This window comes from Lithobates pipiens, unplaced genomic scaffold (assembly GCF_037356315.1).
Source record: "Lithobates pipiens isolate NorthernLeopardFrog02 unplaced genomic scaffold, aLitPip1_a1.2 Scaffold_23, whole genome shotgun sequence".
NCBI lineage: Eukaryota > Metazoa > Chordata > Amphibia > Anura > Ranidae > Lithobates > Lithobates pipiens.
This window is the reverse complement of record NW_027507785.1, coordinates 46,896,331-46,915,428: the sequence shown is the minus strand read 5'-3', so window position 1 is coordinate 46,915,428 and position 19,098 is coordinate 46,896,331. Positions and strand designations below refer to the sequence as shown.

The following is a 19,098-nucleotide window of genomic DNA, read 5'->3' as shown; positions in this document are numbered from 1 at the left end:
TCCCCCTTATATTAGGTGTCCTCATCAGAGTTTCCCCTTACATCGGGGTGCCTATGAGAAAGCCTCCTTACATCAGTGTCCTTATGGGAGTCCCCCTTATATCAGGGTCGCTATGAGAGTCTCCCCTCACATCAATGTCTTTATGGGAGTCCCCTCTAACAGCAGGGTCCCTATAAAAGTCCCCCTTATATTAGGTCTCCCCATCAGAGTTCCCCCTTACATCTAGGTCCCTATGAGAATCCCTCCTTACATCAGTGTCCTTATGGGAGTTCCCCTTATATAAGGGTCGCTATGAGAATCCCTCCTTACATCAGTGTCTTTATGGGAGTCCCCCTTATATCAGGGTCGCTATGAGAGTCCCTCCTAACATCAGTGTCCTTATGGGAGTCCCCCTTACAGCAGGGTCCCTATGAAATTTCTTCTTATATTAGGTGTCCCCATCAGAGTGCCCCCTTACATCAGGGTCCCTATGAGAATCCCTCCTAACATCAGTGTCCCTATGAAAATCCCCCCTTATATCAGGTGTCCCCATCAGAGTGCCCCCTTACATCAGGGTCCCTATGAGAATCCCTCCTAACATCAGTGTCCTTATGGGAGTCCCCCTTACAGCAGGGTCCCTATGAAAGTTCTCCTTATATTAGGTGTCCCTCCCCATCAGAGTGCCCCCTTACATCAGGGTCCCTATGAGAATCCCTCCTAACATCAGTGTCCCTATGAAAATCCCCCCTTATATCAGGTGTCCCCATCAGAGTGCCCCCTTACATCAGGGTCCCTATGAGAATCCCTCCTAACATCAGTGTCCTTATGGGAGTCCCCCTTACAGCAGGGTCCCTATGAAAGTTCTCCTTATATTAGGTGTCCCCATCAGCGTGCCTCCTTACATCAGGGTCCCTATGAGAATCCCTCCTAACATCAGTGTCCCTATGAAAATCCCCCCTTATATCAGGTGTCCCCATCAGAGTGCCCCCTTACATCAGGGTCCCTATGAGAATCCCTCCTAACATCAGTGTCCTTATGGGAGTCCCCCTTACAGCAGGGTCCCTATGAAAGTTCTCCTTATATTAGGTGTCCCCATCAGAGTGCCTCCTTACATCAGGGTCCCTATGAGAATGCCTCCATACATCAGTGTCCCTATGAAAATCCCCCCTTATATCAGGTGTCGCATCAGAGCACCCCCTTACATCAGTGTCCCTATGGGAGTCCCCCTTACAGCAGGGTCCCTATGAAATTTCTCCTTATATTAGGTGTCCCCATCAGAGTGCCCCCTTACATCAGGGTCCCTATGAGAATCCCTCCTAACATCAGTGTCCCTATGAAAATCCCCCCTTATATCAGGTGTCCCCATCAGAGTGCCCCCTTACATCAGGGTCCCTATGAGAATCCCTCCTAACATCAGTGTCCTTATGGGAGTCCCCCTTACAGCAGGGTCCCTATGAAAGTTCTCCTTATATTAGGTGTCCCCATCAGAGTGCCCCCTTACATCAGGGTCCCTATGAGAATCCCTCCTAACATCAGTGTCCTTATGGGAGTCCCCCTTACAGCAGGGTCCCTATGAAAGTTCTCCTTATATTAGGTGTCCCCATCAGAGCACCCCCTTACATCAGGGTTCCTATGAGAGTCCCTCTTATATCAAGTGTCCCCATCAGGCTGGCTCATGGATCATTGGATGGGCGCCTAGAGACCTGGGGGGGGGGGGGCACAACTGAAATCTGGGGTGAGGAGGGGGCGCAGCAACCCTCTACAGGCACCTGCTATATAGAAGAATTTTAGGTGGAGTATTTGATGGATCCAGAGCTCCCCCCCCCCCCCCCCCCCCCCATGCCGCATTATATATCTCCACTGGAATTTATGGATATTTACTTTCCTCCAGCTGATACATTGTAACACTTTTGGAATATTATTGTCTTTTATTGTCTTTGGTCTCTTTCTAGAAACATACAAATCTGGGGAATTGTCGGGAATCCTCCATACATTATATATTGGATGCAATTGGAATTGTCGGCAATTGCCCCCCCCCCCCCCCCCACACACACAATATAATAGAAGCCTCGGATGAAAGCGGCTGGCAGTGGAGATGATGGGGGGATTTTAGGAAGACATTGCTGGTTATACAATGAAAGTTGTCTGCTGATGTCAGTGCCCCCCCCCCCCCCCCTCCTCCTCTAGGTGGGAGGGCCCCGCAGTCAGTTCCGAGCTGCAACTTTCACAATCTGGGGCTTTAAGTGCGGAACACATGGAGCGCGCGGATCGGTCCTGATCGCGGTGTGAGCGGAGACATCGGCCGATCGGGGGGGAAGGACAAGCAATCGCACGACACCACCCAGTCATTCTTCCCGACACCGACCCCACGACACTAAGGTAAGGGGGAATGGGGGGGGGGGGGAGAGGTTCTTGTCTGCAGAGCTGATACTCTAGGTGCTGCCAGCCTCATGGGTATGGGGGGGTGCTATCACCGCAGGAGGGGGGCATTTACTTTTTCACAGCCTGGCATCTCCAGGGTAACATACATCTCCCCCTCTGCCTACATCGCTTACATAACCCGATCCGTTAACCGTCTTCTCCCCGATGCCATCTAGGAGAAATCGCCATCAAGATGCAAAGGGTTAACTCCCCCCCCCCCCCCTCCCAAATCCTTAATGGAGGTATTTTTGTCCATGGTGATGGGAGATAACATTTTGTTACAGTTTTTGTCAGCAAATGGATCGGTTCTGGGGGAGGGGGAGAAGCAATATACATTCATTGTGGAGTAGGGCTGATTGTCTTTGGGGGTCGGGAAGGAATTTCGTCCCTGATGGATCAGATTGGACCGACTGAACCCTCTATTAGATCAACTGAGGATGCTGAGGGCTGCTTTCTGTTGTTGGGGATGGTATTGTGTTCTTTTCCAAGCCTGACTTTGTAACAATTTACCAATATAACAATATACTGCAGCAATGTATCTGCTTTGGTGGGCACTGGTGCTCCATTGTTGTCCCTCTGATCAGACCCCCCAGCTCTTCTCTTGACCCCACCAGGAACAAGTTTCAGGACCCTTCTATGACCCACAATCCATAGCCACCCAAAGAGGTTGGGGAGGATAACTGCCCCAAGCCACCTGGAGATCCAGAGAAAGAACAAGGTTTGGGCACCTCTGTGACCCACTACCCATAGCAACCCAAAGGAGGTTAGCAGAATAACTGCCCTGAAGCCACCAGGAGATCCAGAGGGAGGAAAAGGTTCAGGCACCTCTGTGACTCACAATCCATAGCAACCCAATGGAGGTTAGGAGGATAACTGCCCCCAAGCCACCAGGAGATCCAGATAAGTTTCAGGACCCCTCTGTGACCCACAATCCATAGCAACCCAATGGAGGTTAGGAGGATAACTGCCCCCAAGCCACCAGGAGACCCAGATAAGTTTCAGGACCCCTCTGTGACCCACAATCCATAGCAACCCGATGGAGGTTAGGAGGATAACTGCCCCCAAGCCACCAGGAGATCCAGATAAGTTTCAGGACCCCTCTGTGACCCACAATCCATAGCAACCCAATGGAGGTTAGGAGGATAACTGCTCCCAAGCCACCAGGAGATCCAGAGGGAGAGCAAGGTTCAGACCCCCCTGCGACCCACAACCATAGCAACCCAAAGAAGATTTCGAGGATAACTGCATCTAACTGACACCAGGTAAATTCTGGTAGCCTTTAGTGGGGGCTGGTGCTACATTATTGCCCCTCTGATCTGCCCCCCCCCCCCCCTCTCCCAGATCATCTCTTGCCTCTTGCCAGGAGATCCAGAGGAGGAGCAAGGTTCAGACCCCTCAGTGACCCTTCGCCCAAAGCAACTTTACAAAGGAGGTTAGGAGGATAACTGCATAGCTAACAACAAGTAAATTATGGTTGCCTTTAATGGGTACTAGTGCTGCATTGTTTCCCCTCTGATCTGTTCTCCTAGTTCTTCACTTGCCCCTCACCAGGTGATCCAAGGGGATAACAAGTTTCAGGACCCCTATGTGACCCGCAACCCAAATCTTGGTTGGCTATAGTGGGCGCTGCTGCTGAGTTGTTTCCCATCTGATCTACCCCCTTAGTTCTTTTTATTGCCCCCCACCAGGAGATCCAGAGGGAGAACAAGGTTCAGGCACCTCTGTGACCCAACGCCCATAGCAACCCAAGGCAGGTTAGGAGGATAACTGCACCTAACTGACACTAGGTAAGTCCAGTTAATGCCTTTAGTGGTCACTGATGCTGCTGAAATGTTGCCCCTCTGATTTACCCCCCTGGTTCTTTTCTTGCCCCCCTCCCTCCCACCAGGAGATCCAGAGAAAGAACAAGATTCAGAGTCCTCTGTGGCCCACGACCCATAGCAACCCAAAGAAGGTTAGGAGGATAACTTCATCTAACTGACACCAGATAAATCCTGGTTGCTTTCAATGGACACTGGCGCTGCATTGTTGCCCCTCTGATCTACCTCCTTAGTTCTTTTCTTGCCCCTCACCAGGAGATCCCGAGGGAGAACAAGGTTCAGACACCTCCGTGACTCAACACTCGAAGCAACTTTGCAAAGAATGTTAGACTAATAACTGCATAGGTAACACCAGGTAAATTCTGGTTGCCATGGGCACTAGTGCTGCATTGTTGCCCCTCTAATCTGCTCTCCTAGTTGTTCTCTTGCCCCTCGCCAGAATATTCAGAGGAAGAACAAGTTTCAGAACCCCTATGTGACCCACAACCCATAGTAACCCAAAGGAAGTTCGGAGGATAACTGCATCTAACTGACACCAGGTACATCTTGGTTGGCTTTAGTGGGCACTGGTGCTATATTGTTGTCCCTCTGATGTTATTCTTTTGTCCCTCACCAGGAGATTTAGATAAAGTGAAGGTTTTAGACTGCTCTGTGACCCATCACCCATAGCAACCCAAAGAAGGTTAGGAGGATAACTGCGTCTGACACCAGGAAAAACCTGACTGCCTTTAGTGGGCACTGGTGCTGCATTGTTGCCCTTCTGATTTGCCACCTAGTTTTTCTCTTGGCCATCACCAGGAGATCCAGAGGAAGAAGAAGGTTCAGACCCCTCTGTGACCCACTTACCCATAGCAACCCAAGGGAGGTTAGAGGTATAGCTGCCTAACTGACTTCAGGTAAATCCTGGTTGCTCGGGGTTACCAGACAACCGCGATCCTTGTACTGTTTTATGTAAGCTCTGAAGTGGCCATCATGCCTTGAAAAGACCTAATTAAGGGTTGAAGTCTTTTCTTTTCTCATTGGAAAATGCTGGCAATTTTGTAGCAATTTTGTAGCAATTTTGTAGCAATTTTGTGGTCCTCACTTAGCTATGAGCTACAATCATTCCCTAGATTACGGCAACTGAATGATCAACAACGGGCTGAGAACTGATTGAAAGCCCCTCTCAATGAGGCTCTTTTAAATGATTCTAGGCTTGAAAACCAGGATACGCTTGTGGTCGCTAGCTGATTGAAAGCGTCAAAAATTGTCAGGTGTATGAGCGACTTTAGTGGCAATAAATGATCCCCCTGGCTGACACTGGATTGTTCACACTGCTCCGCCATAGAGCAGCACAAATCCCTTTCGTGCCACCAGCGAATTGGCATGCTACTTCTCTGCTCGTTATGAATTTGCTCTTGTACAACCTACGAATGCCCCGCTACGAAGATGATTGCTCCGCGTGACGTCAAGCCGATTCCGTCTGCGAACAGTTTCTCCGCGTGTAACAAAAATTGCTCTCCATGTCATGAGATTGTTTCGTGCTATTAAAGTGTGCCATGAGCCCTTTCTGTGATCTCTGCCGCCGAGGTTGGAGACCCTGAAATTGCAAAGCGTGCTATTACGCCGCTTGTTGCTTTTGTTCGGTGTCAGTTTGCAGAATGCGCTGCATGCAAGCGATATGATTTCCGGACGATCGATACAACGTTCTACGCAGATGAATAACTGAAGCCATCAATCGCCTCTCTACTTTTATTCACTGCGCTAAAAGCGACGTGTAAAGTTAACATGTTTCTTCTAAACCCAAAACATTAAAATATCATATATTGCAGCTTACCACTTCTTATGCCGCGTACACACGATCGGAATTTTGGTGGGAAAAAGCTCTGATGGTTTTCCCGACGGAATTCCGATGGGATTTCGACTCAAGCTGTCTTGCCTACACGCGGTCACACCAAATTTCCGACCGTCAAGAACGTGGTGACGTTCAACGCGTACGACAGGACTAGAAAAAGGAAGTTCAATGCCCAGTAGCCAATAGCTTCTGTCTCATAGTTGAATCTGAGCATGCATGAGTTTTTGCGCGTCGGAATTGCATTACACACGATCGCAATTTCCCGATGGAAAGTTTTTCCAACCGGAAAAATTGAGAACATGCTCTCAAATTTCTGCTGGCGGGAATTCGGCCAGCTTAAAGTGGTTGTAAACCCTTACAAACCACTTTGACCTACAGGTAAGCCTAGATTAAGGCTTACCTGTAGGTCCAAGCAATATCTCCTAAACCTATATGGTTTAGGAGATATTTTCCCGAAAACGGGCACCGCTGTCTACGGCGCATGTGCCGTAGACAGCGGCGCGCAGGCGCACTGAACGCGGCAGTTCCAAGAATGGAGCTGCCGCATTTGTCGACTCCCGTGCGCATGCGCGGGAGTGACGTCATTGCGGCTTCGCCGAATGACAGCGGCGGAGCTGCGAGACGCCACCAGCAAGATGGATGCGGCGGACTACAGGGGACATCGCGACTTCGCTGGCTCCTGTGTCAGGTAAGTGACACATAATGGGCTACTGTGCGATGCGATGCGATGCGATGCATAGTAGTCCATTATGCTTTACCTTTGCAGGGAAAAAAAGAGGAAGTAAACTCATTAGGGTTTACTTCCTCTTTAATTCTGATGGAGCATACACACGCCCGCATTTTCCGATGAAAAGCTCTCATCGGTCTTTTGCTGGACGAAATTCCGATCGCGCGTACGCGGCATTAGATGTGGTAGCCGCATTCATTTTCTTTTTACCATTTTTTTTCCTTTTATTTTCACTTGGTGATCCTGCCAGTAACACGCTTCCTATCCTAGGGTGACAAAACTCACTCACCATTTTGTATCAGGACAGCAGAAACAGGATAGGGCTACAGGATCCCAATGCTCCTCTAACACAGAGATAGCTAGGAACAATGTAACAGACATGGGCGTCCGCAGAACTTTTTTCAGGGAGGGGCATCATTTTAAGGTCACCCATTCTCTGACCCTTTTTCGACAATGACATTATCACAGTCATAGACTGCAGACGTAGTACAGGTGATGGTCAGAGACTGCGGACATGACCCAAGAGACTGTCAGAGACTGCAGACATGGCACAATAGACTGTCAGAGGTGGCATACATGGCTTAAGAGACTGCATACATGTGGGGGGTGACAGAGAGAGACGGGGTGACAGAGAGAGGGTGGGTGACAGAGAGAGGGGGGGTGACAGAAAGAGACAGAGGGGGTGACAGAGAGGAGTGTGACAGAGAGAGACAGAGGGGGGTGACAGAGAGAGGGGGGTGAAAAAGACAGAGGGGTGAGAGAGAGAGAGAGAGAGAGAGAGAGGGGGGGTGACAGAGAGGGGGGGTGACAGAGAGGGGTGATGAGGGTCTGATTCCGGGGGGGGGGCACTTGCCCCCCCTTGCCCCTACCTGCGGACACCCATGGTAACAGATAACAGTCAGCACAAATATGGACTATCTACACCAAGTAACAAACATGGACTGTCTATGATTATATACAACTTACAGAGCCTTGAAATATTATTCATACCCCTTGAAATTTTCCACATGTTGCCATGTTACAACCAAAAACGTAAATTTTTTACGGGGATTTTATTTGATAGACCAACACAAAGTGGCACATAATTGTGATGTAGAAGGGAAATGATAAATGGTTTTCAACATTTTATAAATACAGCTGTTCTGTGAAGCCCTCAGAGGTTTGTTAGAGAACCCTCGTGAACAAACAACATCATGAAGGACAAGGAACACACCAGACAGGTCAGGGATAAAGTTGTGGAGGAGTATAAAGCAGAGTTAGTATATAGAAAAATCTCCCAAGCTTTGAACATCTCGTGGAGCTCTGCTCAATCCATCATCGGAAAATGAAAAGAGTATGGGCACAACCGCAAACCTACCAAGACATGGCCGTCCACCTAAACTGACCAGGCCGGGCAAGGAGAGCATTCATCAGAGAAGAGCCAAGAGGTCCATGGTAACTCTGGAGGAGCTGCAGAGATCCACAGCTCAGGGGGGAGAATCTGTCCACAGGACAACTATTAGTCGTCTCTCCACAAATCTGCCCTTTATGGAAGAGTGACAAGAAGAAAGACATTGGAGAAAGAAAGTCATAAGAAGTCCTGTTTGTAGTTTGTGAGAAGCCATGTGGGGGAGGGGGCAGCAAACATGTGGAGGAAGGTGATCTGGTCAGATGAGACCAAAATTCAACTTTTTCGCCTAAAAACAAAACGCTATGTGTGGGGGAAACTAACACTGCCCATCCCCCTGAACACACCATCCCCACCGTGAGACATGGTGGTGGCAGCATCATGTGGTGGGGATGCCTTTCTTCAGCAGGGACAGGGAAGCTGGTCAGAGTTGATGGGAAGATGGATGGGGACAAATACAGGACAATCTTAGAAGAAAACCCATAAAGCGCCATACACAGGTTCAGAAATTCTGCCAGCAAAAGTCGAATGTGAGCTTTTGGCCAGAAATTCAGACCGTGTGTATGCGCCATCAGACTTTTGCTGGCAGAATTCCAGCCAGATTGAGAGCAGGTTCTCTATTGTTTGGTCGGAAAAAGTTCAGAACGGAAATTCCGATCGTCTGTACAAATTCCGACGCGCAAAATTCCTACGCATGCACGGAAACAATTTGACGCATGCTCGAAAGCAGTGAACTTCGTTTTCTCGTCGTAGTGTTGTACGTCACTGCTTCCTTGACGGTCGAAAGTTCAGAGAACTTTTGTGTGACCCGTGTGTATGCAAGACAAGCTTGAGCGGAATTCCGTCAGAAAAACCATCCAAGATTTTTCGGACAGAAATTCTGCTCATGTGTTCAGGGCATTACAGATTTTCTTCTAAGATTGTCCTGTATTTGGCTCCATCCATCTTCCCATCAACTCTGACCAGCTTCCCTGTCCCTGCTGAAGAAAAGCATCCCCACCACATGCTGCTGCCACCACCACCGTTCACTAAGGTTCTCTAACAAACCTCTGAGGGCTTCACAGAATCTGCTCGTGTGTACGGGTCATTAGAGTCTGCAAAAGACTTGAGACCGGGGCGGAGGTTCACCTTCCAGCAGGACAACGAGCCGAAACATCCAGCCAGAGCTACAATGGAATGGTTTACATCAAAGCATATTCATGTGTTAGAATGTCCCAGTCACAGCCCAGACCTAAATCCCATTGAGAATCTGTGGCAAGACTTGAAAATCGCTGATCACAGACGCTCTCCATCCAATCTGACAGAGCTTGAGATATTTTACAAAGAAGAAGAATGGGCAGAAATGTCCTCTCTAGATGTGCAAAGCTGGTAGAGACACCCCCAAAAAGACTTGTAGAGAAAGGGGGTTCTACAAAGTATTGACTCCGGGGGGCGCCATACAAATGCCCCTCCCCCCACACTTTTCACATATTTATGTGTAAAGAATGTTGAAAACCATTTATAATTATACTCCCGCTTCACAATCATGTGCCACTTTGTGTCGGTCTATTTCATAGAAGAGAAAACCCAAAAATATGTGCAGTGCTCATAGATTCTACTACAAAATCACGTGTATATATTTTATAATAAATCAATGTGAACAAACACCAAATTTGTGCTGAACGCTAATACTGTATGTCCATATAATGTCCTAAAAATATAAATAAATCTGTGAAGAGTTGAATGATGATAAAAAAAAAAAAAAAAAAAAAGAGATGAACCGGATCAAAGGAAGAAAAAAAAAAAAAAAAACGCGTTCCTTGTGACATCAATGTTAAGTGAATATATAATACGACCGCCACCGGATTATGGGAAGACTTAACGGGAGGGAATGGACTCAAATGGGCATCTGCTTAATATGTCCAACAAAGCTGATGGTGTGAACATCAATAACGGAACATCCACGCTTCTGGCCAAAATGGGGGATTATTCCTCCATCCAATGGATGGCCAAGATGGACACTTCGTGGATGTTTTCTGCTTTTCCTTTAAACCAATAATGTTGATCTAACCATCTCCATCCATCTTCCCATCAACTCTGACCAGCTTCCCTGTCCCTGCTGAAGAAAACCATCCCCACCACATGATGCTGCCACCACCATGTTTCACAGTGGGGATGGTGTGTTCAGGGGGATAGGCAGTGTTAGTTTTCCCCACACATAGCGTTTTGCTTTTAGGTCAAAAAGTAAAATTTTGGTCTCATCTGACCAGATCACCTTCTTCCACATGTTTGCTGCCCCCTCCCCCACATGGCTTCTCACAAACTACAAACAGGACTTCTTATGACTTTCTTTCCCCAATGTCTTTCTTCTTGCCACTCTTCCATAAAGGGCACCTATCTGCCTTCAGGATTGTGTTTGTTCACTAAGGTTCTCTAACAAACCTCTGAGGGCTTCACAGAACAGCTGTATTTATACTGAGATTACATTTACTAGACATGTGCAGACTAGAATATTTCGTTTAGTTTTTTCGTTTTCGTCCGTAAATTTTATTTATTTAGTTACTCCCGAAATTCGTTTTTATTTATTTCGTTTTTCGTGCAAAAATTGCATTCGTCCGAAAATCCACATGAATTACGGTCGAATCTGTCTTGGAAGGCTTATGGTATCTGTCGAATGGATAAAGAAGATTCGATGGAGCTGCTAAAGTATATAGCCTATAGGCGGAGCATTCGATTGCCGAAATGTACGATTGCAGTGTCGTATAGTTGCGACGATCCCGTCGAATATTATTATAAACGTGCAACGATCTCGTCGAATATTATTTTAAACGTGCAACGATCCCGTCGAATATTATCATTATTTTTTTTTAATTTACTTCCCCCACCCAATTCCAGTATCGTTTCTCTCTGTCGATTCTGTTCTCTCTATGTCGAATATTTACTCTCTGTCGAAGCTTTTCTATATAATAGGACTAATAGAGGTAAACGAAACTTAGGCACATTCGACCACAGGTTCAATAGACATATGGAGTCACGTCGAATCTCCTATTCTATATCGAACTGTTGTGACAACGAAAACGAAAAAAAGCATTTATTTATGTCGGATCTTTCGTTTTTCGGAATCTGCACTTTCGTTATCGTTTGTCAAAACGAAAACGAAAATACCTGAAATTCGGACGAAAATGCATTCGGACGAAAACGAATGCACATGTCTAACATTTACACACGGGTGCTTTTTACGAACTAGGTGACTTCTGAAGGCAATTGGTTCCACTAGATTTTAGTTAGGGGGTATCAGAGTAAAGGGAGTTGAATACAAACGCACGTCACAATTTTCACGTATTTATTTGTAAAAAAAAAAAAAGTATATAACTGTCTTCCAAAATTCGAATTTCCAAAAAGAATAAAATAGAATAAAACAGAATAGAATAGAAAAGGAAAGAATCAAGTTCACCAGAATATAATATAATAGATAATAGAAAAGACGTCACCCACAATTAAGCCCATTGTCACAGGATCTCTGCCTAGGATCTGACCCTCACTGACGCGTTCCACCAAAATGGGCTTAGTCGTCTACAGCTAGAAAATAAATCACCTGCAACTGAGCCTATTGCTGTGAAACGTGTTACAGATATATAGTTACATAGTTAGTAAGGTTGAATAAAGACACCAGTCCATCCAGTTCAACCTGAATGAGTGTCTACAATTGTCCCTATCCCTGTACATTGCACACTCACATCGGTCCCTACCCTCAAGGAGCCCACAATCCAAGGTCCCCATTCATATACTAGGGGCCAATTTTGGACAGAAGCCAATTAGCCTACCTGCATGTCTTTGGAGTGTAGGAGGAAACCGGAGTACCCGGAGGAAACCCACGCAGGTACAGGGAGAACATGCAAACTCCAGGCAGGTAGTGTCGTGGTTGGGATTTGAACCAGCGACCCTTCTTACTGCGAGGTGAGAGTGCTAACCACTACACCACTGTGCCACAGTGTGTTGGTCTATTATTATTATTATTATTATTATTATTATTATTATTATTATTATTATTATTATTATTATTATTATTATTATTATTATTCTACATGGTCTATCACATAAAATCCCAATAAAATACATTTATATTTTTGCCTGGAACATGGCAAAATGTGGAAAGTTTCAAGGGGTATGAATTATTTTTACTCACTATGACTATCTTCTCCTACACTATATTATCAAAAGTATTAGGACACCTGCCTTTACACACACACAATGAACTTTAATGGCCTCCCAGTCTTAGTCTGTAGGGTTCAATATTGGGTTGGCCCCGCCCTTCGCAGCTATAACAGCTTCCACTCTTCTGGGAAGGCCGTCCACAAGGTTTAGGAGATGTGTCTATGGGAATGTTTGACCATTCTTCCAGAAGCGCATTTGTGAGGTCAGGCACTGATGTTGGGCGAGAAGGCCTGGCTCACAGTCTCCGCTCTAACTCATCCTCAAAGGGTTGAGGTTAGGACCCTGTGCAGGTCAGTCAAATTCCTCCACCCCCAAACTTGCTCATCCATGTCTTTATGGACCTTGCTTTGTGCACTGGTCCAAATCCCTTGGTGGAGGAGGGGATTATGGTGTTGGGGTTGTTTTTCAGGGGTTGGGCTTGACCGCTTAGTTTCCGGTGAAGATAATTTGAAAACCAGTTTGTCTCCTCTAGGAAAAGGACTTTAAAGTGGGCAGGGGGCCAGAAAAAAGTGCAAAATATACTAAAATATATATAATTTTTAATGATGATAATAAGATAATAGCAGCACATACAGTGTTGGAATAGATATGTAAATATATGAAATCTGTATTGTAATAAGATAAAAAAATCACAGAAAAACTTTATTCAATTTAACATCACTTGTTCCTGTCTTACTGGGTTTCTCCTAAGATTCAACTGCATTACAGTTCATTACAGTGGAGAAAGGAAAAAAAAACAACGCGTTTCGAGATCTTAAATAGATAAATTCTCTTCATCAGGGGTATGTATAATTCACATAAAACGGTAATCAGAAACTGGAAATTTGAGATTGAAACAAAATCAAATAAAAAAAAAAAAAATATTAACATTTCAATCATTTGACAGTCAGTAAAGGCTATTATCCATAGATAGAAGCTTACGTTGCTTTCTGGAGACCAGAGAGAGGAGGTTTCCCTTTTCCCCTTGTGGTTGTTCACTCCCTTGTCCGTGTCTATATACCACCTATATTTCCCATGTCCGGCATACACAACCTGGACATTATACTGGTTAGTGTTTCTCTTTTTTTTCCTTCCCCTTTCTTCTATCTATGGATAATAGCCTTTACTGACTGTCAAATGATTGAAATGTTAATATATTTATTTCAATTTGATTTTGTTTCAATCTCAAATTTCCAGTTTCTGATTACCGTTTTATGTGAATTATACATACCCCTGATGAAGAGATTTTATCTATTTAAGATCTCGAAACGCGTGAACACTCTATGACTAGCTACAACTTATCTATGACAAATAACAAATATAGACTACCTATGACTATTTACATCTTATCTATGACAAGCGACAGATATAGACTACTTATGACAACTTTTCTTTGACAGGTAAAAAATTTGGACTAGCTAGGATTATCTATGATATATTTATGACAAGGAACACATTAGGACTATCTATGACTATCTACGACAGTGATTATCAACCAGGGTTCCTCCAGAGGTTGCTAGGGGTTACTTCGGCACTGGACCATTTCCGCTTCTCTGAGAAGTTCCGACCACCAACACCATTGATCTTTTTAGCTATCTGTAAGGGGGGTCATTCTTCCCAATGACCACAAGTGTAAGCCCTTATACACACGGTCGGACATTCCGACAACCAAATCCGTCGGATTTTGTCCGACGGATTTTGTCCGAAACTGTTGCATACACACGGTCGGACAAAGTTGTCGGAAAATCCGATCGTTCAGAACGTGATGACGTTATTTCATTACGACGGGACTACGTTCAGGCTAGTAGCCACTAGCTTTGGTCTAGGAATTTGATCTGAGCATGCGTGGCACTTTGTCCGATCGGAATTCTGTACAAGCGATCGGACAAAGTCCGATCGGATCATGTTGTTGGAATATTTTATAGCCAAGCTGGAAAACTTGGTCCGTCGGATATTCCGACGGAAACAGTCCGATGGAGCCCACACACGGTCGGATTATCCGACAACACGGTCCGATCGGACATTTTCCGTCGGAATATCCGACCGTGTGTACAAGGGCTAAAAAACATTCTTCCCACTGACCATCACACTAATGTATCATGAGTTGTAGATTTCAAATTTTTAGCAGGGGTTCCCCAAGACTGGAGAGCTATTTCAAGGGTTCCTCTGTGTTGAAAAGGTTGAGAAAGGCTGATCTACGACAAGTAACACATGTGGACTATCTATGACTATCTACGACAAGTAACATTTGGACTATCTACGACAAGTAACACATGTGGACTATCTATGACAAGTAACATGTAGACTATCTATGACTATCTACAACAAGTAACATGTGGACTATCTATGACTATCTACGACAAGTAACATGTGGACTATCTATGACTATCTACGACAAGTAACATGTGGACTATCTATGACTATCTACGACAAGTAACATGTGGACTATCTATGACTATCTACGACAAGTAACACATGTGGACTATCTATGACTATCTACGACAAGTAACATTTGGACTATCTACGACAAGTAACATGTGGACTATCTATGACTATCTACGACAAGTAACATGTGGACTATCTATGACTATCTACGACAAGTAACACATGTAGACTATCTATGACTATCTACGACAAGTAACATGTGGACTATCTATGACTATCTACGACAAGTAACATGTGGACTATCTATGACTATCTACGACAAGTAACATGTGGACTATCTATGACTATCTACGACAAGTAACATGTGGACTATCTATGACTATCTACGACAAGTAACATGTGGACTATCTATGACTTATCTATGATAAGTAACAAATATTAACAATCTATTGACTGTCTTCGACAAGTCACAAATATGGACTACCCATGACTAACTACAACCTATCTATGACAAATAACAAATATGCACTGTCTAGGGAATATCTATGACTATCTATGACAAGTAAAAGATATGGAATATCTATGAACTATCTATGACCATCTAATGATTTATCAGCGGCAAGTAACACACATGAACTTTTTCAAAAATTAATTTTTTGCTGCCACAACGTCCCATGGGAGCAGGGCCATAGATAAGGGGGTTCCACCAGTCCTCCTGTACGGGGGCCTGGGCCAGCAGAGGGTCCCAGGAAAACGCAGTAAATTGGATGTGGGCAGGGAGGGTGATCAGTGCAGTAGGGGGGAAATTATTGGAACCGATCCACTGTATGGCTCACTCTGCAGTAGCTGAAAGCTAGGTTCCTATCCTACCCTCCCATTGGCTTTCAGCTGCTGCAGAGAGAGGCATACAGGGGAACGGTTCCAGTAACTGCCCCCCCCCCCCCTTGCCACACCAATCAGCCTCCCTGTGCGCCATACATTTCCGCCTGCTGCCCAGGCCCCCCTGGATGCACCCCCTGCCTCTGCAGCACTGCTAGCTTCCCTCCTCTTTTTCGCAACCAACAGCTGCAAGCACACAATAGGATCCTTCAAAATTGAAAGTGGGAGAAGGGTTAGGTAAATATGTCATATTTACCAGCCCCTTCATTTCCTGAATGAACACACTGAGTGATCTGTTCATTCATAACTGAAGCATTGGCTGTATGGGGCCCCATGTCAGGTTGTCTGTATGGGGTCCCATGTCAGGTTGTCTTTATGGGGCCCCGTGGTTTCTAACAACAGCCCTGCTTGGGAGATACTTAGATTACAACTAGTCTGAAGGGACGAGCAGCCACTTACTCATGAGACACTCATCTCAACCCGTGACTATCACCTCAACCTATGACTATCTGTGATGTATCTACGACAAATAAGAGGTCCCAACTATTTATGGACTATCTATGACCATCTATGATGACTTACCTGCAATGAGTAACAAAAACGTATGACAGGGACTTTGCAGGCACCACAGTTATTTACAATTCAGAGGCAACTTTGTAGTTAAAATATCTCTTCAGCTGTTCAAATTTATTTAAAAACTTAAGACTCCAACACAGTAATAGCACAGGCTAGATAGTCTATATTTGTTACTCATGAAAGTAGGGATATGGTGCCTTAATGCTGGTTCAAAGTAGTGTCGATATTCCGACCACACACTTTCCCGGATAAGGCTTTAGGAATAACGGGGTGCTGCAGCAACGACCAGCTGGAACTGGAGACATCACAGATAAAAAGCACATATTCGCCAGCAAACCACCGATCGGCAAATACGTCCAAATCTTTATGGAAAAATGATCACAGAAGAGCCACGCAGGACCCCATAGTCAAGCATTTGAGGTCACACGCCTGACGAAGGGGTCCTGCGTGGCTCCGAAACATTGCACTATGTATGTCTTCTGTGATCATTCTTCAAACAAAGATTTGGACACGTTTGACAATCCGTGGTGTGCTGGTGAATATGTGCATTTGAAAGTGTTGGCCCAGGCACAGAAAAATACTGAACGTTACTCTCATCTTTGTGTCCCTCACACTTTCCTCTCGCTCCATCTCGTTAGAGATCCTTGCTTAGAATTGCTGACTGTCGCTAGAAGTAGTGTCAGGATCGGGGAGTTGGAGGAAACAAGGTGGCTGTAGAATCCAGAAATACGTAGAACATCATAAATATCTAAAATAGTTACCCAACCAGGATAGGGGATTTTGGAGGGGACTGCAGGGTGGTCTCTTGCGTACTGACTATGGGGCCTGGCTTTTAAGGGAACACTACTATTTGGGAGGTGTGTGCCTGGGGGACCCTTGGAGTAGTCTTGCGTCAGGATTGAAGTCCATGTCTCCCCAAAACATACAGACTCTGGAGACTGGAGGACCCAGGTACCTATTTTATATAGGGCCTCTACGCCCAGACCATCAATGACTGCTTTAGACTGTGAGACTCAGGCCGCGTACACACGGGCGGACTGTCTGACGGACTTGGTCCGCTGAAACGTGTTTCAGCGGACAGTCCGCTCGTGTGTGGGCTTCAGCGGACTTTTTCAGCGGACAGTCTGGCAGACTAAGTCTTTCGGAATTTCCGTAATATTGTCCCTCCAACTTTGGTTTCAGCGGACAGTCCGCTCGTGAGTAGGCAAGTTGGACGGACTAAATATGGCGCATGCTCAGAAAGGATTTACACGGCTGAAGGTTGCATTGCAGTGTATTGGACGTCGTATTTCTAGTCCCGTCGTACGTGCTGTACACGTCATCGCGCAAGCTTTCAGCGGACTGTCTGTTCATCGTGTGTGGTCAAGTCCGTTCATTCAAAAGTAGGACGGACTGTCTGTCGGATTGTCTGACGGACTTAGTTGGACGGACAGTCCGCCCGTGTGTACGTGGCCTCAGGGCACATGTTAATAGGATCAGGTCAAAGCAACCTGATACTGGGGTCACCTTCTATAGTCTGTTTATTAGGGTGTTAAGTGTTCATTGTTAAGTATGTCTCCCCCATTGTGTGCCTCCTAAGTGTGCATTCCCATTGTTAATTGAGTCACCTATTGTTTCGGTCTCTCTGATCATCTCTTGGCCCACGTACACACGGTCGGAGATTTTGGCAACCAAATCCGTCGGATTTTGCCCGTCGGATTTAGTCCGACGGATTGTGTCCGAAACTGTTGCATACACACGGTCGGGCCAAGTTGGCGAAAAATCCGATCTTTCAGAACGCGATGAGGTAATTTCGTTACGATGGGACTACGTTCAGGCTAGTAGCCAATAGCTTTGATGTAGGAATTTGATCTGAGCATGCGTGGCACTTGGTCCGATGAAAATTCTCTACACATGATCGGAGTAGGTCCGTCCGGCCCAGTTGGTCGGGAAATCTTTCCAACATGTTGGAAATTTGGGTCGGACGGAGATTCAGACGGAATCAGTCCGATGCATACCACACACAGTCGGATTATCTGACGACACGGTCTGATAAGACGCATTCCGACAGATTATCCGACCGTGTGTACAAGGGCTAGGAGATGTGATTAATATGGTGACCACTTTACCTTGTTATCATTGTGGAATGTTTATGTTTATGCTTATGATAATGTGTAATGTACTTTGTATCCAGGGTTGTGAGCTTGGTTCCGAACGGTCTGGGTGGGAACGGAGTCACCTAGGAGGCTAGTTGTTTAATTATCTGTTCCTTATATTGACTGTTCCTTAGCTATGTTAATTATATTCTTATACAGTTTGCACTGTTAGGATAATGTGATCAGGTTCTACCTGATCTTCCGTGTTATATATTTGGTGTGATTTTTCAATAAAATGAGTTCCAGTTTGCATCTAAGCTATTGTCGTCTAGTATCTTGGGTTCAATATTCAGCTATTTATACCTGGTTCCTGGTTCTAGATTGGAGGAAGCTATATCTTGATGGAAGCACCCAAGCTGGGTGCTGGACAGTTCGGTCACATCTGGTGGCAGCGGTGGGATATGCTTCCTCCCTAGGTGCAAACCACCAAAGGGGAACCCAATTTCGGGTGAAATTGAAGAAGTGTTAGAGGAGCTGGTCACCATTGAAGGGGTGTTCCAGTGGCGAATGCAAAAGTTATTCGCCCAAAAAGGAGAGCCTGGTTCTGCTCAGGATGTACTGGAATTGAGAGAAGCGATCAACTGGGAGCTCTGGACGGAGGCTCCCCAAGTGGAGCAAGACCACTCCAAGGGTCTCCCAGGCACCCACCTCCCAAAGAATAGTGTTCCCTTAAAAGCCAGGGCCCATAGTCAGTAAGCAAGAGGCCATCCTGCAGTCCCCTGTCCCGGTTGGGTCTGTCACAAACACACTTCAGAATGTGTCAAGTTCCCCTTCACCAGGAC

At 45.7% G+C, this 19,098-nt stretch overlaps 1 protein-coding gene across 1 annotated transcript in view; it reads left to right on the top strand.

Annotated features, from left to right (window-relative positions):
- The first annotated feature begins 2,173 nt into the window (after positions 1–2,173).
- The window catches only part of CAMKV (CaM kinase like vesicle associated), a 166,707-nt gene continuing 149,782 nt past the window's right edge, over positions 2,174–19,098 (top strand). The window contains exon 1 of the mRNA XM_077451537.1: positions 2,174–2,358. The gene's annotated coding sequence lies outside the window, so the exon portion shown is untranslated. The remainder of the gene's footprint in view (positions 2,359–19,098) is intronic.